Source organism: Notamacropus eugenii, chromosome Y (assembly GCF_028372415.1).
Source record: "Notamacropus eugenii isolate mMacEug1 chromosome Y, mMacEug1.pri_v2, whole genome shotgun sequence".
NCBI lineage: Eukaryota > Metazoa > Chordata > Mammalia > Diprotodontia > Macropodidae > Notamacropus > Notamacropus eugenii.
In genome coordinates, this window is record NC_092880.1 from 9,723,501 (window position 1) to 9,734,209 (window position 10,709).

The 10,709-nt window shown below is 35.8% G+C and overlaps 1 pseudogene; it reads right to left on the reverse strand.

The window, feature by feature from the left end:
• Positions 1-9,322: 9,322 nt before the first annotated feature.
• On the reverse strand, positions 9,323-10,223 carry LOC140516544 (olfactory receptor 4C12-like; annotated as a pseudogene).
• Between the last annotated feature and the right edge of the window lie 486 nt (positions 10,224-10,709).

Genomic DNA, 10,709 nt, shown 5'->3' on the forward strand with positions numbered 1-10,709 from the left:
CAGGGTCCAGGTGGTCTGGAGCTAGTGGTCTGCCTGGGGGGCATGGGTGGGGCCTAACTTCCTTTTCTGGGGACTCTCCAACCCTACTGTTCTGAGACAAAGGAAGGGAAAAGCGAGGGGAAGAAAAGGCATTTTTTAACTGTTTACAGGATGCCTAGCACTGTGGTAGGAGATGGGATGGCAGGAAGACGGTACCGGACTTCAATTCTAACAGAGAGAGACCACAAAATGGAAAAAATGTAGATGCCCTTCAGTGGGGGAGTGACTGAATTCAACCAACATACACGAACCCTTTCATGTACCAGGAACTGTGTGCTAAGTACTTTACAAATTTTATCCTCATAGCAGCTGTGGGAAGGAGGGGCTGTTATCATCCACATATTACAGATGAAGATACTGAAGCAGTCAAGCAATGTGACGCAGTTAGGATTTGAACTCAGGTCTTCCTGACTCCAAGCCCAGCTCTCTATTCACTGGGCCACCTAGCTGCAGCTGGTGAAAACCAAGATATTATTGGCCAGAACCCCTTCCTTAAACTGATGTCCTTGGAGTTTTGAATCTGCTCTCCAGTTGCCATATGCCTCAGGAGGAGAAAGTGAGGTTGGTGACCTTGCATAACCCTCCCTCCTTCAAAACAATGTCAAGTGCAAATCACGTCATCATTTCTCTGATGTCATGGTCTTCTTTGAAAATGAAGGATGAACACAACAACTGGTCAAGCATTTCTGTCATGTATGGGCTCCTCCTCACTGGGTAGTCAAGAAGATGCAGTCCCTCCCAGTGTTTCTGTCTGTACTGGTCCCTATTAAATCTGTCCCTTGGTGGTTATATGCATATTGTTTGGGGTCTTTAGTGCAGGTCATGCTTCAGTTCTGAATGTGGTTAAAAGGCCCTTAAAACTCTCTGATACATTTCTATCTTTACATGACCTATGTGTTCCTTCTTTTATGGAAGCAGTTTCCCCACTGTGTATCTTTCCAAGGGATGCCTAACAGATGATAGGGGACAGCTATACAGATTGGGCATGGTGCATTCATATATTTTTTTTGTTTTTAATTCAAAGATAAAATATTATTTAGTCTGTATAATTCAATTATAGCTTCATAATTAAAATTGCTGGAGAACTTATTAGAACATTTAGCCACTTATTCTAGTAGTCAAATGGTCATAAAATGACTGCCTAATAGACCTTTCAGAGGTATTTTATCCAAAAAGTACCAGATTGCAAGAAACAAATACATTCTAGATCACTATAAAATTCAAATTAGCAGCTGAAGCTTCATTTCAATGATCAAATTGGCAAAAATGAATAAAGGATGGAAACGTTTGCCATGGTTGCAGGAAGCATCACTGATGTGATTTAGACATAGGACCTAACCTTTGATAGCTAGTGTTCCCTCATATACTGCATGTGCTCTTTGTATAAATACATCCACTGTTCAAAGCAAAATATGTGTTTGGTGTTACATTAACTGACCATGATGTTCACCAACTTTTTGTAGCTTTTGATTATATTTACATTATTGTTGAAATTGTCAGGAGTAGCATGTTACACCTGAGATTTCAGTATTATTACCCAACGGACTGACAAATATCCAACTGTATAATATTAGAGAATTTTGTGAGTAACACAAAATTACTGACTCAATGTCACACAGAGTGTATGAGTCAAAGAAATCACTTGAACCCACATCTTCCTCATTCTGAGGCAGGTGTTTCTACTCATAACACCATGATGCAGCTCAGAACATTCTAGATAAAAATATAACCACATATTCCTACTAACTCCAGTTAATATGCACTTAAACTTGGAACAACGATATGTTCAAGTGAATAGAGAAATTATTTCATTTGTTCAGTAAGGAAATGCATTCCCACACAAGCCCTCCCATCTATAGTCAAATCTCAACAACATCCTTGATCATTATCAGTTACGGATTACATATCTTTTCTCCATGGAATCAACAGAGTCATTTATTATGAAAAAAAATGCCCCAAGCACAAAATGAGTAGATATATTCCTAAGGAGCCCATGGTTCCTTTAGAGTAAGCTAAGGTCCAGGTAGGGTCTGTGTTAACAAGTTAACAACTAGTGGCAAGCCCTGGGGATACCTGGGTTGGGAGGCCACCTTGGCCCTAGCCAACAAAACTTTTAGCCCTGGGGTAGTGAGTGGAAATGGGTGTCTGAGCCAGAGAAAATTGAGGAAACCACTGCTGACAAAGAATGCCAGACCCAGCTGTGCTGCGAAGAGTGGTAGGGGATGAGAAGGAAAGAGCTCACCACCAGGTGTGTACGGAAGTAGTGGGGCAGAATGCCCTTAGTTGTGGGCTGGAGGCTAGAAATTTACTTTTGGTTCCAGACTGGAGGAGAGAACTGAATATCTGGAGCAAGAAGCATCAAACTTCAGGGATAGAGGTAATTATAAAAATTAAGTTATTACTACCAAAATGCAAGGGCAAAGGAGAAAGAATTCAACTATAGAAAGTTATTATGAGAATAGAGAAGACCAGGGTTCATCTTCAAAGGAGAATATTAAAGTAATGAAACCCTCTTCTACTCCAAAGAGTAACATTAAATGGTCACCTGCCCAAATATAATTCATAATAGAGTGTAAAAAAAAACTTAAAAAATCAAATGAGTGAGATGGAAGAAAAATTAAAAAAAAATAACCCAAGAAAAACAAGGAGATCATGGAGAGGCAACTAATTAGAAAAGAGGATCCAGAATATTAAGGGAGAAAGTGATGCCTTGAAAGTTAGAATTGGACAAAGCAAAGTCAGTAAAGTATAAGAGATCAAGAATTAATTAAACAAACTATGACGAATTAAAAAAAATAAAAATGAAAGTGAAACATCTTATAAGAAAAACAACTGATATAGAGAACAGATCAAGATGAAAAAGCATAGGAATAATTAGATAACCTGAAAGCTGTGATACAAAAAGAATATTGATACAATAACACAAGAAATAGTTAAAGAAAATTATCCTGAACATTAGAACAAGGGGAGGGGGGAGTAGAAATTAAAAAAAGTGAGATGAGAGGTAATGAACTACAATTTTATCAAGTACCCAACTATCTGACTTTTTCATTCCAAATACATATTATACAATCCTCTTCTAGTTCTTCATTTTCCACAGAAGTCTGTGAATTAAAACCTTTACATATTTCTTTCTTTTTCTCCTACTAAACTGTGTCCTTGTAGGAAATAGTTGGTGTTTTACAAAAGTTTTATACCTCTAATAATATCTCACAGTCATCTTTAATGGATATTGACTCCTATTTGAACATTTATCTGTTTGCTTTATGGTATTAGTTTGTCTCAGAAATAATTTTATTCACTCATTCTATCAAATATATAAAATAAAACATTATATTCAGTATACTGTGTAATATATATTCACTATTAGAAGATAATATAATTTGCTGAACATTAGTATATTGTATGTAATATTTCACGGGGCAGTGAGGTGATTCAGTGGACAGAGTACTAGTTTTGGAATCGCGAATTTTGTGAATCTTCATGAGCTCAAATCTGACCTCAGCCACTTATTAGCTCTGTGACCCTGGGTAAGTCACTTAACACTCTTTAACTCAGTTCATCCGTAAAAAGGAGTTAGAGAAAGAAATCACAAACCATTCTAGTATCGTTGCCAGAAAAAAAAAAAAACAACAAACAGGATTACAAAGAGCCAGACAAGGCCAAAATGAGTAAACAAAAAACTATTTCACAGGTTATTGGTTTTCCAATAAGCATACTTAATTCATCATATGAAAAGGTATTATTTCATTGTATTAGAACTTTCTACAACTCTGGAAATGAATAAAGGAGAACTCAATAGATGTAATCAAACAAATATCTTAGTAATCCATTGTGAATAAAGTTTCCTATTCTTCAATTTACATAAATTGAACCTGGATAAACAGAAAATCAAATGACCAAACAAGAAAATTATTCAGAGTTAACATTAAATGAAATAAAATATCATAGTGGATGAATCATATTTCATTTCCATTTTTCAAATTGAAATAAATATTTTATTATATTTGTATGAGAGAATGAAAATGATCAGACTTAAGAACTGGGGGAAAATCTTGACCTGTGAATGATGGTTAATATTTGAATGCTAATATTTTTCCTTTGCCAGTTCATGACTTACTCAGATTGCACTGAAATCTTAATCAGGAAAAAAACACATAAAATTATTTCCAAATAAATTTGATGTGCTATTATCTGAGCAGTGAATTGTGTTTATACATATGTTATCCATAGATGTATTACCAGAAACGTATTCCTCTGCCTTGAAAGCCTAGTTGTTTGATTTTCTTTCAGTCTTATATATTAATACTTTATCCTTGGCACTAAACCATCCTGAAAGTAGAACGTAAAGTCATATGGCCAGGGGACGGTATTGCAGGAGATCTAAAGTTAGGAAAACAGCATAAGAAACAAAATAAATTATCACATTGGCTATGCTCCAACAGATATGTCTCTTTTAGCATTTTAAGTTGATCCTCCTCTATGGTAGGAGGTGAGTGGAAGGCTTCATCTTCAGTCTTCCAGACTTGTGATTGATCAATATATTAATTCAAGTTCTAAATTCTTTAAAAGTCAATTTGTCTACAAAGTTGTCAACTTCACAGAAATTATTCTTCTAGTTCCACTCATTCCATTGATCATCCCCATGCTTTTTCATGTGATGTAATTCATCCTAAAAATGATCTGCCTACTCATATTTGTCTAAAGTTTCTCTGTCTTCTTTCAAAACTAATCTCAAATTCCATTTTCTGTAGGAGGCTTCTACCTCTACTCCCTCTGGTATGAACATCTAGCTCCTCCCTTCTGACATTATGTACCCACAGCGGCCATTATTGATATGCATGCTTTTTTCCAGGGTAAATTCGCAAAATATAAACTCTCTTCCTCAAAGATGAAAGCAAGACATTTATTCAAACAGCAGAAATCCAAATCCATCATAACAACAAAGAAATTTATACACATCACAGCAGGGAGCAAGGCCATCCCTAAGTCTTCCCTCCCTTAGGCTTCCCAAGAAACAAGTTGCCTTAGGCAAAATCATTCCCTTTCTGACCTACACTAGCTGCTCTGCTCTCCTTGCTCTCTCTCTCTCTCTCTCTCTCTCTCTCTCTCTCTCTCTCTCTCTCTCTCTCTCTCTCTCTCTCTCTCTCTCCTCTCTCGTCCACCTCATTTTCTCTTCCTGCTCCACCCATTCATCAAGCTCTTCTAACCTTCAGCTCCACAATACTCAGTCTGTGGGCTGGGTCAAAGCTTAAAGCAGGTTACATGGGCCTATTAAGGGATAGAGAAGATCTTCTAATTCCCTTACCATTGCACATTATCTTTCACTTGCATTATACACATGTACTTAAATATGTGTGTATGTGTATACATGTTTACATATATGTTATTGCATAGTCTTGAGCATTAAAAAATGTTTTCTCTGACTGCAACAAAGATAGATTCACAGACAAGATTCATGATAATATTTGTTTATTTTTTTTTGTCGAAAAGCTGAATGAAACATTTAGAAATTCAATTCCATAGGACTTTATTAACGGAATATTACATTGTTTAGGGTAAGGCTTGTTGTTATTGATGACAAGTGCTTGGGACAAGCAAATAAGTTCATTGGAGCAGCTTCCCAGTGAAGGGAAACACACACACACACACACACACACACACACACACACACCTTAAATTTATGCCCAAATGTCATTGTAATCTGTAGCCTAGAAACAGGGATTGTGTACTCATATTAAACATATTTGTTCCTGGGGTACTACCCAAAATCACTCTCTTTGGATCATTTTATACTCACCCAGGGTCTCCTTTAGGAAGATCAAATAAAAGTTATGTCTCCACAAATGTGGGTCAAATGTACCCAGTTCTTATATAACCACTCAAGAGAACAGTAATAATGACTATACGATCAAAAAAGACCTGGATAATAATTGTTGTAGTATTTAAAGGAGTGCAGAGCATTTTCTATCTGCTATTTCATTTATTGCTAAAAACAATACTATGAAGTGGGTGCTTATTATCCCTATCATAATGAGGATGAAAAAACTGAGGCTAAGAGTTTAAGTGATTTTAACACGGGCAGGCACTGAATAATTAAATCCTGGCTGGGACAGGATTCAAACTTATGTATTTCTGATGACAAGTGTGTCAAATCTTGAAAAAAAACAGAGGCTGTGTTTTAATTGACGGGCCCAAAACAACAAAAATTAAAACATCAAGAATAAAGGAAAGTCAATACTCCCAGCACATCTGCTCCCACACTCTCCAATTCATTCATACTTTGTTGAGTGTGGACAGTTCTTTTTAATTGGGGTGATTTGATTGACGCAGAATATTAAAGAGTGGAGAAATCTCTTAAGGCTGTACCTGTTGAAGAGAGTCTTCAGTCTGCAATCTCTCCACTTCCAAGGCAACTATACAGAGCTGAGCAGAAACAAAAGAGCATCCAAATAACTCATAAGAGAGCTATATCTGAGGGCAAATGCATTTTGACCTCCTTTGAATGGACAAAGTACATGGATTCATTTAAAGTTAAAGCTGCTGTATTAAGGTGGAAAAGTCACTACATTACTACTGTCAAATCAGCCACTTGATGATCACCTTGATCAAATCATTTCAGCTGTGTTAGTCCTTTCTTTTCTGTCTTTAGGTTACTCATTCTTGCAATACCCTCTTCATAAAATGATTTTAAGGGCTAAATGAAATAAGTTAGCATTACAGAATTAAAGAGGTGGCAGAATGCACAAAGGTTGCCTAATATTATACTTTAGCTGAAGAGAATGCCCTCTCTACAACGTCCCCAGATAATAAACCATCTGACTGAAGACTGCCAGTCCCTTCACAATATCTGATTCCTGTCATCCTAGGCAGCCCATATGCATCAGTAAAAATATAATATTAATTATTCCTTTAATCTTCATGAAACATTGACTCATTATTCACGGATCTATTCCTTTTAACCAAGAAATATTAAAGGTCTGTTCCATAGAATGACCCATTAATATTTGATGACAAGGATAATGTTCCCTAAAAGTTTTTCCCCCTCATATTGTTTCCATCAATTGAATGCAATTCCTCCCAAAATCCATACAGCATATACTATGTATTAGGCAATATTCTATGACTTTTAAAAAAATAGGAAAGGGGAAGACCCTTTTCTCAAGAACGTATTTTCTGGTGTTCCCTGTTAAGGTAGAGTTTCTGGTTATTTCACCATCCCTTTCTTCTTCCCTTAGTGTGATACAATTCTTCAACATCCTTCCTAAAATACAATGGCCAGTACTAAGCCTAAAGTTCAAAACCATTTAACATTTCATTACTTCATTGCTAGAGAGGAGGTGGATTAGCCACATTTTAAAGTCATTCCCAAGCTGTAGTCATGCTTTTGGGATTTGCCTTTTCAGGATCCGCCTGAAGAGCAGTCCTCTCTTTCCCCAGAAATGGGAGAAGAGCTGTGAAGCTTTGGCTTACCTCTTTATTAACATGTCCACGAATAGAGATCTCTAAGGGAGTTCCCAATGATGTGCTGTAAGGCGAATCAGAAGAAAGACACATCTAGGAATAAAAACTCTGGCCAGGATACATGCCCCTGCTAATAAAGATTATCTCTCTGGGATAATGGTCTCTGCTTTCCTTTGTTCAATTCCAGTATACACATATATATTAAATATGGATATACGTGTGTATGTATCTGTATCTATAAATAGATATATACACAAATATGTATACCTGTGTATATAGATATAGGTACACTTTGTACACATAAATATATACATGTGTATGTGTAAGTATGCATGTGTATACATCTATATTTATATCTATACATATCTGTATACATATGTGTATGTATACACGTGCATACATACATATGTGCATCTTTTGTATATATGTATATAAGTGTGGGTACATCCATACATAGGTGTCTGTATTATATAAACTCTCTTTGTGATTTCTGTGAATGGATTCACTTGTTTTAGTTTCACATCATCCTTCTAACTGATCTTGACCTTACAATTTATTGAAACCCCCAGATTTTCCCATATTAATAATTGTCTAGCCTCTTGTATTTCAACCCACACCAACCACACTCCCATCAATCTATGTTCGTGCCATGTTGCCATGTGTGTAATCTTCCTTTCTGCTCTTTACCTAGACAATTTTTTGCTCTAGCTCTGAGATCAGAAATCACAATAGCATTAACCTGGCTGGCAATATCATTACAATTATTTGCCCTATGACTCCACTTAATATCTTTGTGACATTCCAGTCCAAAACATCTCTGCCTGGCCATAATTCTCTCCATTATATAATCTTCATGTATTAGAACATAAGTTCCTTGAAGACAAAGATTGTACTACTCTTTGTATTTGTGTTTCTAGTATTTTTTTTTGTTTCTGAAATATAAGAAATGATTATTAAATGGTTTCCTATTGATTCATTATAATTGTAGTAAGCACTCAGGAAAGATCTCCTCTGGGAGACTATATTTAAAATGAGACTTGAATAGAGTCATGAATTCTGAGAGGTCAACTTTAAGGAATATTAGTCTAGGCTCTCAGCATTGGGAAAAGTTTATGTAAAAGCATGGAGGTGGGAGATTTAATGACAACTAAAAGAAACCATTTGGCCAGATTGGCTAGGACATAGAGTGCTTACCACAATTATTTTCCTTTTGTGTCTTTTATATCCACAGAAGCTAGTTTTGTCTTAGACTATATTTGATACTAAATAATTACTAACTGTTCTACATTTATTGCTAGTAAAATTTATTTAATTAGGATAGTTGCATTATTCTGATAGTTTACGATCTTTTGGTATTCTATTTTTGCCCTTCAACATATGAACTTTCTTTCACAACTTCCTGTTTTCTTCCACTTTGATAAATTTGATGATACCTCACATTGTCTAGCCCTTTCTCCAAGTGATGGATATAAGTATTTAAGAGAAAGCAAAGGTCTAAGGATCACTTTAACAGAAGCTCCCAAAATGATACTGACCAAATAATGTTCACTGTTTTGAAGTAGCCCTTAATCTTGTTCATAACACACCTAAATATAATATCATTCAACTCACATCTCCCACATTTCACACCAGTCTTTGTCTGGTGTATTCATGAAATGCAATATCACTATGTATAAAACATTCCACCATTCTATCCATTACTGTAAAACTAAAATATTTTATGTTCACTATGTCGATTGGAAATAAAATTTCAATAACATTTTATACTATTATCACCCATGTTAATATCTACTTCCAAGTATAATGTTTATTTCTTATCCTAAAACATTCTTTGGATCCATAATTTTCTCATAGCAATTTTTACTTCTTCATTCCTAAGTGTGTAGATTAAGGATGCAACATAGGAGTTTTCATTGTATAAAACACAGCCATGGCCTTATTAAAGGGGAAGGTTGTCATAGGTCGTAGATACACAAACAAAAATGGCACAAAGAATAAAATGACCACTACAATATGGGACACACAACTTGAGAGAGCTTTGTGCCTCCCTTCTGAGCTGTGCATTTTCAGGGAGTTCAGTATGATGATATAGGATGTGAGAAGCACGAAAAAAGTGAGTTCACGCATTCAACAAAAAGGACAAGGGGATGGATATCAGCACAAGAGAGTTTCAGCAAAGGAAAGAAATCACAAAGAAAATGATCAATGATATTGGGACTACAGAAAGGTAGCCAGATGATGAATAAAATCAGGATTGTGGCATGAACAAAGTATCCCATTCAGGCCAATCTCACCAAAAGAACACGCACTGATCTACTCATGGTAGTCAAGTAATGAAGAGGCTTACAAATGGTCAAATGCATGTCATAGGCCATCACCATTAGTAGAATGATCTCAGGCCCAGAAAACAAATGTTCTGCAAAAAGCTGGATCACGCAAGCATTGAAAGATATTGTTTTCCTGTCAGAGAGTGAACCAACTGTCATTTTTGGGCCCATGGAAGAAGAAGAGCAGCTATCTAAGAAGGACAAATAGGAAAGAAAGACATACATAGGAGAGCTTAGGTTCTGACTTGTTGAGATGGTGATGACAATCAGCATATTTCCCATCAACGTCAACAGGCAAATGAGCAAAAATACCACAAAAAATATTTTCTACCTCTATGGATTCTCTGTGAGTCCCAGAAGAATGAATTCAGTCACATTGCTTGCACCATCCATCCGCACATTTTTAGCGATGATTGCATAGATGAAAATTGGTTCACCTGAAAAGAAAAAAGTATAAGTATAATTACATACACTTTGAATTTCAGACAGATTCCAAATCATAGAATTTAATCAAATCAAGATCTCTTTAAATAAAAACTATACCTCAAAAGATTCCCTTCTGTACAATTACTAAACAGGATCATTCAGATTTTTTCTTTTTTTAATTATCTCCAATGAATGGGAATCTATTTCCTCATGAAGCACCACATTCCAAATGGGGACTATATAGTCTCGTTTTCTGTCTTTCTGTTTTTGTTTCTAGAAGACATGGCATATTTTTTTTTCAGATGGAAAACATATAAAAGACAGTAGTTGCTTTCAAAATTCATTTGCTGCATAAGTGGGTAGTGGAAGAATATTACTGGTAGATCAAAGTTTCAATTTCAGTTCAGCATACACCTCTAGATTTATAACTTAAATTATGTATGTTCCCTGACT